The 17,185-nt window shown below is 38.0% G+C and overlaps 1 protein-coding gene across 4 annotated transcripts in view; it reads right to left on the bottom strand.

Moving 5' to 3' along the window:
* Positions 1–16,200, bottom strand: part of spop (speckle type BTB/POZ protein) — a 107,841-nt gene extending 91,641 nt beyond the window's left edge. For 2 of the 4 annotated variants that reach the window (XM_061712540.1, XM_061712538.1), the window contains exon 1: positions 5,587–5,816. The gene's annotated coding sequence lies outside the window, so the exon portion shown is untranslated. Of the gene's footprint in view, positions 1–5,586; positions 5,817–16,131 lie in introns of those variants that run through there. The other 2 variants (XM_061712539.1, XM_061712541.1) reach the window with 2 other exon arrangements.
* Between the last annotated feature and the right edge of the window lie 985 nt (positions 16,201–17,185).

Below are 17,185 nucleotides of genomic sequence, written 5' to 3'. Positions count from 1 at the left end.
GCTTGCCACAGCGCTCCGATCTTGTGAGGATGTGTCCGGTATCTGGAGAGGTGGCAGGGAACATAAGGTCTTGCTTTATGCCGATGACCTCTTGCTTTTCATCTCTCACCCTCTGGCCTCATTACCCCCTGCGCTGTCACTTCTCAGTCAGTTTGGGAAACTCTCAGGCTATAAACTGAATCTCAGCAAAAGTGAGCTTTTCCCTACCAATCTCGAATCGCATGCTTTAGACCTTTCCAATTTTCCCTTTAAAATCGCAAATGACAAATTCTCCTATTTAGGCATATCTGTGACAAGGAAACACAAAGACCTGCTCCAAGAGAATCTTATCTCATTGTTAAATGAGACCAAACAAACCCTTACACAATGGTCACCCCTGTCAATGTCTCTTGTGGGTCGCATCAATTCAGTTAAAATGACCATTTTACCTAAATTTTTGTACCTTTTCCAGACCTTACCACTCTTTATTCCTGGTTCTTTTTTTCAGTCCCTTGACTCAGTTATATCTACATACCTATGGCGGGGTAAACGGCCACGTTTGAACAAAACTCACCTTCAAAAAATTAAGTCTGCAGGTGGTCTGGCCCTCCCAAACTTTCGTTATTATTATTGGGCTGCTAACCTGCGCTGCCTTGCATTCTGGTCCTTCTACTGCGACGGCGCTGACCGCCCTGACTGGGTGGCGATGGAGTTACATCCAACTGATGACCTGTCAATTCCTGCCCTACTCGGCTCCTCACTTCCACTTCCTTCACTTAAATCAATCAAAAACCCAGTGGTTAAACATTCTCTTAGAATTTGGGCCCAATTTAGGAAGTTTTTTGGTTTTCACAGCTTCTCTCTTCTTAGCCCCATTGCATCAAATCACTCTTTCAAACCATCCCTTGAGGACCCCACCTTCCAGGAATGGCACAGGAAGGGTATGATTCGTTTTAGCGATATGTTCATAGACGGCACCGTGGCATCTTTTGAGCAGTTAAGTAGTAAATTCAGCCTTCCAAAATCACATTTCTTTAGGTATCTTCAGGCTAGACATTTTGTTCTTTCCCAGACACCCAGCCCTGGTGCATCGATAGGCTCGACCACAGTTGACAAAGTTCTTGCCACAGACCCATTCAAAAAGGGGCTCATTTCGTCTTTCTATGACATGTTGCTGGATCTTAGGAGTGCCCCTACAGATAAACTCAAAGCAGCATGGGAGCAGGACTTAGGGCTTCCCTTATCAGAGGATACCTGGGAGTCCATACTCAAACTGGTTAATACAACCTCCCTGTGCGCACGTCACTGCTTAATTCAGTTTAAAGTGGTACACAGGGCTCATATTTCAAAAGCAAAGTTATCCTCCATGTACCCAGATATTAGTCCATACTGTGTAAGATGTAAGGTAGCAGAAGCCTCTCTCATCCACATGTACTGGTCCTGCCCATGTCTAAACAAGTACTGGATGGAAGTCTTTCATACTCTCTCTCTGGTGCTTAAAATCAGATTAGAACCAAACCCACTGACTGCCCTGTTTGGGGTCATGGAGGGAGGAAGGAAGTTAACCACTGCACAGGGGCACACTTTGTCTTTTGCCTCCCTTTTGGCTCGTCGGGCAATTCTGTTCAGGTGGAAGGATCCCTTCCCTCCTACTCGTGCGCAATGGCTGGAAGACATCATGTCCTGCTTAAAACTGGAGAAAATTAGATACTCGCTTCAGCAATCAAATAAGTTCCAGAAAGTGTGGGGACCTTTTCTAGAAGCATTCCAGACCCTGTGAACTATACTTCATATTTCTTTTATATTCCTAGTGCAGGCTTTTGATGTTAGAGTGACCTCATATTGTGATTAGCAATCTGGCAGTGACAGGGGAGGGATTAGTTTGGTCTGTAGTTTGTTTTTGTTACTATTTTATATTTTTTCATACTGTTTAATTGTTTTTTATATTCTGTACACTGGTGTATGCTATGATTAACATGCCCATGCCTAATCAAAATGTTTGTAATTGACATGCAGCATTTCACCTTTTTTATTTTGTGAAAACTTTAATAAAAAGATCTTGAATTAAAAAAAAAAGAATCTTTTTGCCCAGAAGAAAAAAGGAGTGACAAAAAAATACCCATAACCATGTTCTTCTCTCGAAAAAACACATCTTTACCGCGGGCTTTAGAAGAAAAAGACGCTGCGGCGCGAGTCGGGATGGAGCGGCTCAGAAGAGCAGTGAAATACGTGCGAGGCGGTGTTGAACTCCGCAATTTGAAGCTTTGTATAATAATTATAAAAAAAAAAAAAAAGGGTTGCTACTATGTGAATATCACTTATCACGGGTTCTTTTTGGAACGTAACCCTCTCGAAAAACAAGGGATTACTCTATATGAATACTCATGGCATAAACCTGTCAAGTTTTGGATTTAAAATTAAGGGAAATTTTCCACCACCCGCTGTCCAACCAGCCCAACCGAGGTCCAGTATTACATTTTAAGACAGGTTTACAAAATATTTAAAATATAATATAATAAAAATAAATATAATATAATATATATAAAATATTATATATATATATATATATATATATATATATATATATATATATATATATATATATATATATAAAAATATTAACCTTATTCACATAAAGGGACAGGACAGGCTACTCCTCCCAAAACGTACCAAAAAATACCGTGATATTATACCGTCACCGTTCAAAAGATGAAAAATACCGTGATATTAATTTTAGGTCATATCGCCCACCCCTAGTAAGAAACTACTTTAATAGCTGTTGGAAAAGTATCTGAAGAGCACAACAAAGCCAACGATCAAAAGCATGTGGATTTGGGGAGTTGGGGGGGGGGGGGGGCATAAGTATGCATCATACAGCCTTTTGTTGGTAAAATCGAGTGCATGCTTTCTCATTATGTCCTTCAACATGAAGTGTATTCAGTACTAGACGTCACAGTGCAATATTTTCCAGGGAAGAAAGATGCATGTGCCACAGAAAATGAGCAGGCAAGGCCATGCAAATGTACTGTTACAGAACAATTCGACAACAATGGGATGCAAAGTGCTTCACATAAAAATAAAGATAGGAAAATATGAAGACATCAAGTGATAATAGAAGGATAAAGATGCCCCCCAGAGAGGTAACCCGTGGCATCTGTTTGCCAGAGGTCAGAACCACCGGGAGGGAGAGGAGGGAGAGCGTAGGCAGCAGAAAGAAAGCTCCTCTTCTAAGTCGTCTGTAGTTTTCCTGCTCTCCACTGGCAGCTGGAGGCGAAACATAAGCTCCGGTAGCAGCCCAGTGTAGAGAGGAAAGGCCCTGGGAATGGGTCATTCACAATCACTGACCGAACAAAGCTGGGGGATGCGCATCTGCATCATTAGCACAGCAGCACAGTCTCCTGATGTCTACCTACTGCTCAACACATCCCTCAGAAACGCAGCCACCACGGTCCCCGTGCACACAATCATCAGCTGCACAATTGCCATACTGAGCAATACCAGGCTCCTCTTCATGAATATTCAACTGCCTCATTATCACCCAAGAAGGGAAACAAAACATATTGAAAGAGACTCCCTTTACTCGGCGAGAGAATTAGATTCAAACGAAAGAGAAAAGGCGAGGAAGAAGAGCCACATGGTTGGCGACTGTGAGAGGAAGCAAGAAGAAGGAAACAGTAAGAGGCAGTGCTTTTGGTTCTCTGCCAGCAAACTTTTTCGAATCTCAGGAGTCAAGGGTGGGGGGATGTCCTATATTGTTCCACGGGCTGATACCTCTCTGCTGCCTTTACTTATGAAGAATGATAGAGTAGTATGAAAGCAGCTTCAGCAGCAAAGAGAGCACAGCGGGAGAACACAGTCTGGGAATTACAGACCATTTTTTCCAGTGAATCCTGCAATAAGAAAAGCTTAAAAACAGCTGCAATTTTTCCACTAATGTCTGTCTGTTCGGAGTAATTGCCAAACTGTGGGGGATATGTGTGAATACACCTCCAAACAAGGTGCACCTCTTAGACACTCATACAACCTCCATCCTCGGTCGGTAACAAAACACACTTACGGAACAACACGAACCTGGAAAAGACAGTTTGTCAATCCATTCAGCCTCTCCTGCAGCTCCATGCCAACAGACACGTGCACATACAGAGAACCACACAAAGAGAGTGGGTTATATTGCGTAAATTGTAATGCTTGTGATTCTCTTTGGACAAACTGTCAATGGGTGAAATCTTCCATCCCACAGCTGATGAGCCTCTGGAAAGACAATTTTCTTGGCTTTTTCTGATCTGACTTTGGAACAGAATCAGTTGGGCATTCAAGAGGACGAGACGAGGGAAAGTTAGCCTGCGCCCAAAATCCTGCCCCACCAGAGTCGGCCCAGTCCTTTGAAGGGCACTGACAAAACTGGTGTAATTGCACCAGGTCTCTGGAAATCAATACCGCTGCTTACACGAGGGGCCTCCTCCAAACCTATTTCATATTCTACCCCCTGTACGCAGTTTCTGGCGAAAAAAACAACCCCTCAATTTCAGAATAGTATGAGCTATTGATTTCACAGCCCCGATTCTTACCCTTCCTCTGCCTCCTCTTGTCCTCTCTCTTTCACGTTCCCACTCTTGGCACGTTACTCTTTTTTCTACCTTTCAGATGAACAAGAGATTTTCTCTCTGAGCTAAAAGTGCAAACAGTTTATTGTGTGAAATTAATGAGTTTACCCTATTTAAATCTTTCATGAGGGATTTTTTAAATTACAAAAATGAATATTTATCAATAATTAAAAAAGACCTTCTTACTTGCTTGAAGTGAATACCACATCTATTTCCTCGCACTGCTTTTAAACAGATCTTCATTTTTTTTTTCTTTCAAGTATTTTTAACAGTTAGTAGTTGTATTAAATTTGTAAACAAATATCCATATCATTATAAGCGTCATCATTATTGCATAAAATGTTGGGTATCACTTGGACAGTGGCCAAAGTTCCAACATCTGCATCTGTAAAACCAATGGAAGATCCATAACTCTCCCCTTTTTTTTGTCGGGTAAAAAAAAAAAAAGAATTATGTTCAGGGTACAATTCTGCCATTCTGAAACAATCAGCAATGGAGTTTATATTTTTTTTCCATTTCCTAAATGCAAAGAAATAATGCTATATGTTTGTTTTGGATTAAGGTGGTTGTTAAATCCTTGAATATAAAATGCATCAGTGATTCTGTATTTTTGCAGTTTCATATTAGAGAATTTGCAGAAAACACTTAATAATTAGTCATTTTCTGGCTGATGCTGAACAAGAAAGATTCAGATACAACATAACATTACATTCAACTGTGTAAAACACCTACGTAAAACACCTATAAGATCAGGTTCTCACATTAAAGGGGACTGAATAAAAGGAAATTAGTTGAAAACACGTTTTTTTTTACACATCGAAAGGCATTACCAAATCAAAAAGTCTCTTTGTTTGGAAGCCACCCATTTTAGATTCACAGGATTCTGTTACATCACAGGTCAACATCCGACTATAATCATTTAGCGTCCCCTCTTGTCAGAAAATCTTTTGTCTTCCCCTTCCTCCCCCCCTTGCGTGTCATGCTGGCCGCAACAATAACTCACCTCCGAGGGTAAACTTAATCATGGGTCAGACCTAAAGTAAACAAAACGACATGGGGTGGTAGGTCCTGGGTGGTCCTGACTCTCAGCACACCACCGTGTACCTGAAGCACAGGACTATTATCCACCGTCGTCGTTCCCCAGCTTCTACTCTGGCACCCAAACCAGCTGCTATAAACAGAGCAGGAAGACATGGATGAAAAATGATCTGTTGTAACTGTGCTGACTAAAATATGTCCCACATATTTCTTTGAGACCTCTAGAAAGTTGTCAAAAAATACCAGAATGTCTTTAAGTGGTAATACCGCAGACAGGAACATAGTTTAGCCGTAGAATGATCGATGCACTGACTGTTTTGAAAGCTGACGGCACATAACACTGCATGTGTTATTATACCAGAAAAAACACCTGAAACCCATACAGTAAATCTGCTTTGCAAAAATGCTATACTGCTGCAATGCAACTAATATGAGGAAACACATTAGTTGTTTTCAAGCTGACTTAAAATGTTCAACTTCAAGACACACTGCAAATTTGACTATAGAACCAAAAAATAGGGTAAAGAAGAGGGTAAAGAATCACATGATCGGTCACAAGTTTTCGGTGAGATTTAGGGGCACTAAATTGTGGAATGATTTTTCCCACTTGGCAAAGAGCTCTTCCTCTTTGAAATGTTATAAAAGACGTTTGAAGGACCACTTAATTGCTGTTTTGTAACTGTTTTCCCAATGTATTTGTTGTACATGTATCCATGTTTTTTTTTTGTGTTTCACTCATAGTGACATGATCATTTCTACCATTAGTCTTATTTGCTCAGGAGTCAATACAAGTTGTAAAAACAATATCCCATGCACACTCACACACACTTATTTTATGTCTTTATTCTTTATTAATTATATATTGCATTATTAGTTTGCCATCACTTTTGTGTAGTTATACCTTTTGTTTTTGTATGTTAATCTTGTGTTCTTTATAACATGTGAAATTTTAATAACTCCGGTGGAAGCTTCAAATAAGCCCATTGGGTTTTTTGCCTCTTCCTGCACCGTATCGTATTTATATTTGATATTTCCTGTATATTTTAAAAACTGTGCAAAACAATAAACTAAACTAATAAACTAAACTAGGTTTGTAGGATGAATGGGTTCATCCAGCAGCAGAAATGCTAGGGTTACATCAACTAGGCGTTGAAGCTGCAGAATAGGCTCCTGTTAACACCTTACAGAAATGGCTATACCTGCACCCAATTGTTGGAATGGAGCCCGAATAAAAGAGAAGACAACAGCTTGCGTTATAAACGGGGTCACGTAAAAGTACCTTTCCATATTCAGAACATCCAATGTTCTGCTGCTTGACTTCAAGCAGTGCAGATGAGAACAAAATGAATAGCTCATGTAATCAGCTAGTGAAAAGTAGAAAAAAAAAAGTATGACCTGTGATATACATAAGCAGTTAATAGGATGTGCATATAAAGACCAGCTCTAGGTGGGTGTACTCTGCATACCAATGATTGTTGAGTAAATGTACATGTGATACAGGGACTGAAATACTGAAAAATACTTAAAACATGCAGCTATTCATATTAAAAGGAGTCTCTTTTTGAAGGAACTACATTTCAAACAAAGGGATAAATATTGCTGTAGGTGGCCATATTTATTGGTGAAAAAGCAGCTACGTGTGCTTATAATTTGAGGATACAAGACATTAAGATGCACCGGTGGAACATTTGAAGTTGTATTGAATCGACCTGCAAGGCCAACACAGATTCAAACCTCTAGCAAATAACTGCAAACACTTTCCATTCAAGAATAATATTAGATCCAAAGGTCCAAGGTTATTTATCTGTTTTGCACTTAACTCGTGCTATAAACAGAATCCACAAATGTATTTTCTGAACACACTCTAGTTTGTTGTTTTTTTTTTTTTTTTTAAATTGAACATGACCTATATTTACCTTTGGGAAGGAAACATTGTTCATTTAAAAGTTGTATTGGTCTCCATTACCCAATTAGATAGTAAAAGACTCAACCAAACTATTAGGATAGGTCACCATTTCCCTTGATTAAATGCCAGAATAACTTAACTGGACTTTGGGCAGTGACATGTTTTAGCACCTGTGTATCTGTCATTAATTCAGAATCTGTGAGCTTCCCTGGCTATGAATTTAACTAAGCAGTCTGGTAGAGGCTCGGGACCTGCCCAGTTCACATAACAGGTCCAAAGTCAGAATGGATGATTTGAATACATCTAACTGGCAGATGGCAAAAGACCAAAGCGGTGATGTAGGAGAAGCAGAGGGTGACTGTCTATTAGTCTGGAATGACATGGCTGTCTTTGAGATTAGCTTTCAAGTGATAACATTTTCTTCATCTGTATCACCCATGCTCCCCGCCTGTTTTTATAGAAAAAAAAAAAAAAGGTGTGACAAGAGCAAAAGAAAACCACTTAATACCGGCTTTGCCTGCATCATTCACAGACTGACACAAATATTCACAGAAGGAGCATTTCATCCTCCATATCCAACACGGCCAGCAGCACTGGCAGGTATTTACTACCCCAATATATATCTCAATTTCCCTCCTCCCATTTAAATTAAGTCAATACATGTTGTCATTCCTCCCAAACGTTCACTAATGTGGAAAAATCAGCCTCTTCATTAACAGACCAATCAGAAATATATCTATATCACTTATGTCTTAGCAGGACTAAAGATGGGCACAGCCTCCAAGGGCATTCATTCTATGCTGTTTTTACACAAAATCAGTTATTTTTTTCTCATTTGTGTTACAATTATAGATATATTTCACATCATGCATCAAATAAATCAATCATATAATTAAATAAGTTTGTCAAATGAGTGGCTGAGTGGAATTCATAGCTCCTAAATTTTTCTCTATCACTGATCACTTTAGGTGTAAGTCAGTCACATCCAACTGCTCACAGTATGAGAGAACATGTTCTGTAGGGAGACTTACAAACACTTTTATAACCAGGCTCATTAGAGGCTCAAGTCCGTTCGTACCATTTGTTTTTCGTAAATTAAAACTTTCAATGAGTTTCTATTTCCTTCCAAACTAGTATTTGATGTACTGACTCCGGTGGCAATTTACACTGCGACAGCAGAATAAACTTACATTCTGCACTCCAGCATCATTAACAAAGCAATTACCCAAAATCACAGACCCGGTAAGAACGAGGGTGGATATACGAAGAGCGAGGCCAGCCGGGTACAGGAGAGTCTCACTGAGAAATGCAGCATTCCTCAGTGAGGCATTTTGTTTGTTCAAATTTATCACAGTTGACAATAATCCTGTGTGCTTGATATTACTGTGGTAAAAACTATGTTAGTGGCCTTCAAAGTCACCGTACCTTAATTCACTTTGAATTATGGTTTCATAATTCGCACATCCACAACAGTCACATCAATAGTAATGTTGTTTTTTTTTTTTTTTAAGAAAACGACTTATATGGTTCTCATTTGTCATCGCCGGCCTACAACAAAAGGTTTTCTGATAGGACATAATTTACTTAGAAATAAGGATGCAGTACATGTTAAGGATCCTGTTATATACATGTACAGCAAAATGAGCTAGAGATAAGAGGAAAACCTCTAAAAAGATAGATCTGGTTACAAGAAGAAACAGCCTGGAGAGGTAAGTCAATTTATTCATCTCACACGAGTGGTGGTAGAGCCTCCTGTAAGACTGGCCTCAATTATTTTGCACTTGTGGTTAAAGTGTGGGCTACTGAGACATGAAGCATCCGCTTGGATGCCCTTTCTGCAGGAGCGCCCTGTTCCTCCCTCCCCACACAAAGTAGTGGGGTGGGTGGTCACATCTTCTCCCCGAGCACCGGTTTTCCCTCTCTTCCACTGAAAGAACGGAACCTACAGTGCATCTGCAGTCCTCCCCCTCCCTCGTTAGACAGGACCCCGAGAAAAAGGTTGACAGTTCTGCCACGAGCCTCGAATTAGCTTAACTCCCAAGGAAGAAAGCAATAATGATGGCTTCTCAGTTGGAAGAACCCAGGAGAACTCCCGAGAGAGTTTGGTGCCTTAACCCTGAAGACCTTTGCAGACACTAGATACTACACTAATACTAATCCACGAGATTAAAGGCTTCCACAATAATGGTACTTGCTACTAAAAATATCTGCAATTGTGACTAAGACAGACACTGGTCAAGACTGGATTTTACATCAGCTGAGGTTTACTATAATTACCCACAAATAGGGCTGTTCGATTAATCGATTTTAAATCGTAATCGCGATTATGTAATTAGAACGATGTTAAAACGTGAAAATCGTAAAATCGATTTTTCACTTTTTTTTTTTTCTACCTTGTCTGCGCACATATTAATGATTGATACCATATTAATGATTGATGGAAATACCTCTCAATACCTGCGACAAGTGCCCCATCGGAGAGGCTCTTTAGTGTAGGAGGGGGCGTTGTAACATGCCACCGGTAGACCGGCTCGTGTTCCTTGCAAAATGTGCAAATGTGAATAGCAAATGTAATGACTGACATTACACACCTCTACCTCCTTCATGGGTTGATTATTATTTAGCATGCAAAGACCCAGTTTAGTTTAATTCGAAAATGTCTTGTTTTATTTAATTGGAAATATAACTTACTGTATGCTTGCAAGTGCTGATTTGCTGATTTTTTTTTTCATAGATAAAACTTTATATTATATTATTATATTTTTTTCAACTTTTTTTCAACTTATTTTACAGAGTTTTGCACTTTATTCATTCATTTTTGGTTTAATAAGAGAAAAGTTTGCACTTAAAGCCCAATGGGGCAAATGTTCAATAAAAAAAACAGCATATTTGAAATCATTTCTTTGCCTTTTGTCAATTCACAAAATAATCGTAATCGTAATCGAAAATTGGATTTTGAGAGAAAAAAATTGAGATTTTATTTTTGGGCAAAATCGAACAGCCCTACCCACAAATAGAGTTTTCTTATAATACATCATAATGCAATCATTAGTCATACAAAGCATGCTAAAACCCCTTATCAAAGTAACCTTCTGCATTCATGTTTTAGGTTTCAGCAGAAGTGTGCGTTACTGCATTGCTCAGCAGAGATGCATCCCTCTGCGTTCAATAACCTTGCTCTTCTTATAGTGCCTCTATATGTTTCAGAATTACTCTCCGTCAGGAACCCACACAAAAAACAGACATAAGCCCCATCAACAGAACATGGACTTTCACATTAACCCACTAATGCAGGAACTATAAACAAGGGTAGTGCAATTACTCGAATTGTAATCTTGATTTCAATTTTGGCTCCCAACGATCACAAAAATAATGCAGTCAAAAAAAACATAGTTGATAAGCTGTGGTTTCTAATAGTCACCTGTCTGAGACTGACTGACCTGAATTATTTTCTATTTAGTCAGAAATGTTGTATATTCCATTTCAGCTAACTGTGGAAATGTTTAACACTTTTGTGTTAAGTGTGATAAAGGCAACAAGCTCAAAAGTCTGAAAATAATCACCTTTAATGATTGAGATTCCAATGTTAACTATAATTATGGTGATAAAGACTTTTTTTCTACTTGGAGATGGTATTTGGGATGACAACTCACTTCGTTTTGCGGACCGACAGCAAGAAGTTGCCCTATGGCACGAGCTCTATTCAGATCAGTCAAACGTGGGATGCCGATTCTTGGAGCAGAAACCTAAGCACTGTGGCAGCCCAGGCTCACAGGTGCTGCCAATCAGGGGCCTGATTGGCAGCACCAGGGGGGACCGGCAGCTCAAAGCAACAGTCGAGAGCAATTTTGCTATAAGCTGTTTGGCATTGGCAGAGAAGATTTGGCAAATTTTTCATGGTTACAACCCACATCCTCAGTTCTGCTGCTCATCCCACAAATCCATGTTCCTTACAAATGTGGCTCCATTTAAAAGGGAAATAAACAGGCTTTCCAACGGTATACGATTCATTGCCAAGAAGCATTGTTACAACAAAGAAATAATATATTTCTTTACATTTTGGGTTTATATATATATATATATATATATATATATATATATATATATATATATATATATCTCACACACACACACACACACACACACACACACACACATACATACATACATATATACCTGTATATATATATAAAAAAACACACACATTATATATATATATATATATATATATATATATATATATATATATATATGCAGACTAAATTTGAATCTATCCAACCCATTTCACTTTTGTAGATGTTTAGATTTATGCATTATATTTAACTTAATTTACAACAAGAAATATAAATCTCTTACAAATGCAGAGAGTTTGTATGAGTCAGCATCAAGCAAAACCAAATTATTTGCTTTAAGACTGAAGGTCTTTTTAACAAATATAAATCCATGCACCAACATACCCACAGTCACATAGTGGAAATGAGCAAAGAAGAGTGATGACAGCTATCAAACTCAAGAATCTTGCTGTACTCCTTCCTCATAGGTAAAGAGAGAAGCGAGCAGGTAATAGCAACAAATTTAGGGGTGTAAACGAAAACAGCTTTACGATGCCTGAGTGGCCTCTATGACTCCACTCCTGTCAGATTCTATTAGCTTAGCCTCCACCATGTGTTTAAATTGGCTATTGGCCTATTCCATGCATTTACAGAAGCGCCTCCCGTAAATAAACCAAATGACTGCATCTTGCGGGGGGGGGGGGCTGTTTGTGCGTATAGACACAGCATGGTTGAGCGGTTTAATACGCAGCATCAAGCCAAGTAGAAAGAGCGGACTAGAGGGTGATATGGACACTCATCATTGTCAGAATTTAAATTTGACTAGTGCTTAAGAAAAATACAAGCAGCCAAGCTGGAGGAGCACTTTTAAATCAAGACAAGTGGATCATTCAACTCCCAACCCACACTTCTACAAAAAGAGGGAAAGTGTGTCTATCTGCCAGCTGCCAGGTGGAAGTCTACAGAAAGGCCACCTGTCTAATAACTGCTTTTGATGCATACTGCTCAGAAATGTGAGAAAGAGCATCTGGTACCCGGTACCCTCCAAGCTGATCTTGTTAAAAGTCTGATCTGCGTTCCTCTTATGTAGACTTTTTCTGGTGTTTACCCAAATGCATTTTTTTCCTTCATGGACAACATATTTTTGGGTAAATACATTTATCCACCAGATGCTTGTTTATGTAAAGAGCTCAACCAACGTAACTCAGCTTCTTTTAAGTAGCACTTTTAAAACAAAAGTGCAACCCAAAATACTTTAAAGCACAATAGCAAGGCTAAAAGGAATCAAATCAAACGTTGCATGTTAAAACAAGTGTGCAAACAGATCAGTTAGTTTAATATGTGCCAAAAAGTCTCTGTGTCCTTCATCCAAACTGGCATCTGGTTCCACTGAAAAGAAGCCTTTAAACAAAAACCTCTGCCTCCTTTTTAAGTCTTGAAAAATTTGGGAAAAGAAATGAAGTGTGCATCCTGAGAAGCAGACCTCATTTTGGATCATTAAGAACATTGATATTAAGCTTATCTTCTAAAGGTGTTATATACACAATAAGAGTAAGTAACAGTAAGGAAGCTAAAACCAGAGAAATGTTCTCTCTTCCCTTTTCATCACTGCCGGCGGCAGCGGTTGGGATCAACTGAAAGATTATCAGGGAATTATTTGGACACTTGGCTGGAACAACATTGCAGAACGTCCGTCTTACAAATGTTTGGTTTCGTTTTCAGCAATCGTTCACAGAGGATTTTGGTGGTATTATACAAATGGAATGAGGCCATTCTGGAGATCAGCTTATGTGTGTGAATTAAAAGACAACAAGATTAGATGGAGAATATAAGATTTCGAGGGGCCAAAAACAGTAAGCACACTTCTGTCCATCTACCCAAGCTTCTTTATTCACAGGGCTTTAGCCTATAGCTTACATGAGGGCACATCAGAGGGCACACAGCTACAAACAACCATACAAACTCACTCACTCTTTAGGGCCACTGCCAAAATCTAAACATAGAAAATGACTGATCGAGCCTGCAATTTCAGGCAATGATTTGATTTTTCAGGCTTCAGCTAGGAGTCATCAGCATACTGGTGATAATGTGACATGTTTTCAGGTGATGAGCAAATCCAGCACTTACACAAAAACACTGTCAGACGTAATAATAATTGCTATTCATAATTAATGTATTTTCAGAACACAGCATTTTTTTTAATTTTTTTTTTTTGGGGGGGGGGCAAACTTTTAACTTTGTAAGACTGTAAGCCAGTTTGCAAGCACAAGATTTCCCAAAGACTGAGGATTTATTTTTAAAACAGTATTTTTATATTTTTTAATATACATTTCCCTTAATGGATTAATAAAGGATTATTGAATCAAATTAATTTTGTGGGGTAAAAATTGACACAAATTGACATTTCCTTTGAAAATGAAAGAACACCACAACACAAAGACAGCCACCTCACATTTTAAAACTGAGCTCACGGGACCAAACCAAAGCTCTTCATGATTTTCTTCAGAAAAACACGTCTAACACCCTGAAAGAAATTATAAAATGTGGTAAATATCTATCAGTATAAGCAGATCTGAAATAAAACCACAGATGTTGGCAAAGGTGGTTTTATAAAATCATATCACGTTTGTAAAAACATTTAGTCTTTACTAAATCTTAGTAATAAGTGAAGTTTGTTCGGTTGTTATATTTCTGCTCCGTTGTCCTGTTTGATGACAAAAATAATCATGAATAAGAACAACTAAACTCTGTATATGACATCTTTAACACAATTCCTCAGGGGAACCGAGGGAAATTTCCCAAAATCATGAGATTGTGCTCAAGACATCTATTATAAGATACAACCATACTTCCCAAAGCTGAAACTTATCAACCACTGACCCTGTGGGTTGGCTCTCAGTTGGAAAAGGATGTTGCGTCCAAGCTGTATTACACTAATTTTATTGCTGAGTTAACTTTCACTTACACGGCTGTACTTGGCTGCTTGGCTCTATCTGTAATTTGATTATTTGATTGAGGCTTTTTTTTTTTTTAAACATAAATATTAATTAAGATTATTTTTAGTCTTCAGGATATCAAAGGTATTAAAAACATAGTTTGATGTTACAAAACACTCAAAAAAGAATAATTGGTCAAATGATAAAGACAAAACAATGCCACAGTTGTGCTTTATATTACAGTCAATTATGTGGTTACAGTCAATAATCTGAAATAAATTAAAATTCTGCAATGATTGATTGGTAAATAACACAAAACTATGACAGCTTAGATTTTTTACTGCAGCAATCTGCAACTTAATCAATATAACAGTAGCTACCAGTGGTCAGCAATCGCTTATAATCTAAGACATTGGTTTGCAGTGATACACAAACAAAAAGAGGAAAAAACATACTACCAAAGCAAACTTAATAAGACTTGGTGGCAAGCTGGACCATCAGATAAAAAAAAAAATCACCTATGAAAATGGAGGAGTTTCACTGAGTTTTGAACTCGCTAAACTGCAGTACTGTATTCTACAATGATTTATGGAAAAGGAAATTATAAGAAACCTAAAATTATCTGACACACTCTTATAACAGTTACTGTACTGTTTACCTTGTGTGTAATGTTTTTATTTAAACTTTGATTTTATAAGAATCTATTAGTAAGTTTTACAGAAATCTGCACCATTACCCTGACTATAAAATGTTCTTTGTAAGACATGAAAATAAAAAGGGTTAAGTGTTATATTTATATTTGAAAGATGCAAACTAATTTCATTTTCTCCACAGTGACTAACCTGTCTTTAAAAGAAAGTAACAGCTAAGATACATGTAAAAGGGGAAGCTGCATCTGTAGTATTCAAAGATACAATATTTATTCATGACATTTACCGAGAAGATATTTAAAACTTACTGTATTTTTGTGCATGAACAAATTTCACAAAAAACAAAGTGGAAAAAAAATCCTAATGTCACAAGTAAGTTTGTTATTCATACATATTAAGTCATTCCATCTTTGTATGACTTTTATTTTTTTTGTTCAGTTATCCGGCAGAGATTCCTAGTCTGCATTGCAGCAGTCTGTCTGCTGGATTATAACTGTGTTCAGATGAGTTCAGGCAGAATTAAACCTGCAGCTGTCCTGCACTGCGCATGAAGGAGCAACAGAAGGGACAACCCGGATCACTATTTGGCAGAAGGCTGCTGCTGAACCGGAGGACGCGGCAATAACCCGTCTTTGGGTGGTAGCTCATTATTTCGCATGTCCTTGTGGAAATTTTCAGAGTCGTTATTTTTTTTCCCCTAAATGCACAGTGAGATACTAGACTTCAGACATGCCACAAAAAATAACATCCTTAAAGTCCATATTATTAATAATAATACCGAAGCTTTTTTCTGAATCGTTATAACCTGCTAACACGAGCCAGCTAACGGCTAGTGGTGAAACTCTGTAAGAGTGAATCCATCGCTAAATGTCGCCCACAATTCAAAAGTATGTAATCACGGGGGTTATATCGAAATATATACGCCACAAAATTAAATAATATTCTAGTAACAGTTTCAAGACTCACCTTTGTTTTGCAGTTAAATAACATAGATGAAGGATTTTTAACATCAGATGTTCCTGCACTTCCGGGTGAGACAGTGACGTAGTCGACGCCCAGCTGGCCATGCTGGGATTGTTTTGGTTTTCCAACTCCAGAAAAAACAACCTTTAAACCGTCCTTTGTAAAATGAACGGACCCCAATATGATCTAGCACACTTATTGATAAATAGGTTATAGCTAAATCTGTTGTTGATTGATATTAAAATTAATGTTGTAATTTCCAATAATAATATCAGATTTTTTTCTCCTAGTAAATTACAAAACTCTAGAATATGAATAATTTCCACCTTATATTCTGTATTAGACTTTTTTAAGTAATAATGATAATAATAACAACGAACTGACTGCTGTATCAAATGTTTGGAATAATATTTCTGTCCGTCCGTCTCTATCTATATATATATATATTTTTTTTTAATTTAACCTTTATTTACCCAGTCAAGCAAGGCAAGGCAAGTTTATTTGTATCACAATTCAACACAAGGTAATTCAAAGTAATTTACGTCAACATTAAAAGCGGCAAGACACAATTAAACAGTAAATAACAAATAAAATGATAATAAAAGAGGTAAAATAATAAAAAGCACAAGTTGTTAAAAGGTAAGGGCAGTAGAGTACAGCAGGTAAGTGAGTACGCTTCAGTAAACAGTAATGTTTTTAGGCCTGATTTAAAGGAGCTGACATTTTGAGCAGACCTCAGGTCTACAGGAAGTTTGTTCCACCGGTGAGGAGCAGAATAACTGAACGCTGCCTCACCTTGCTTGGTTCTGGTTCTTGGGACACACAACAAACCAAATCCAGCAATTTAAGAACAAATTCTTCTTTACAAATGCAGCCTGAACAAAGAGCATAAGCACTTTGAGGGAAGAGGGGAAGGGGAGTGCGAGAAATAAAAAACGTTATGTAAATTTGCATAAAATCAGTACAATAAATATGTAAAATAAATATAAATAGAATAACATTGAAAAACATGAAGACAATGGGATTTGGCAAGTCGGCCTGATCAACAGGTGCAAGA

The sequence above is a fragment of the Cololabis saira genome, chromosome 21 (genome assembly GCF_033807715.1).
Source record: "Cololabis saira isolate AMF1-May2022 chromosome 21, fColSai1.1, whole genome shotgun sequence".
Taxonomy (NCBI): domain Eukaryota; kingdom Metazoa; phylum Chordata; class Actinopteri; order Beloniformes; family Belonidae; genus Cololabis; species Cololabis saira.
Note: the sequence above shows the minus strand (reverse complement) of the source record. Positions and strands in the feature narration are given on the sequence as shown.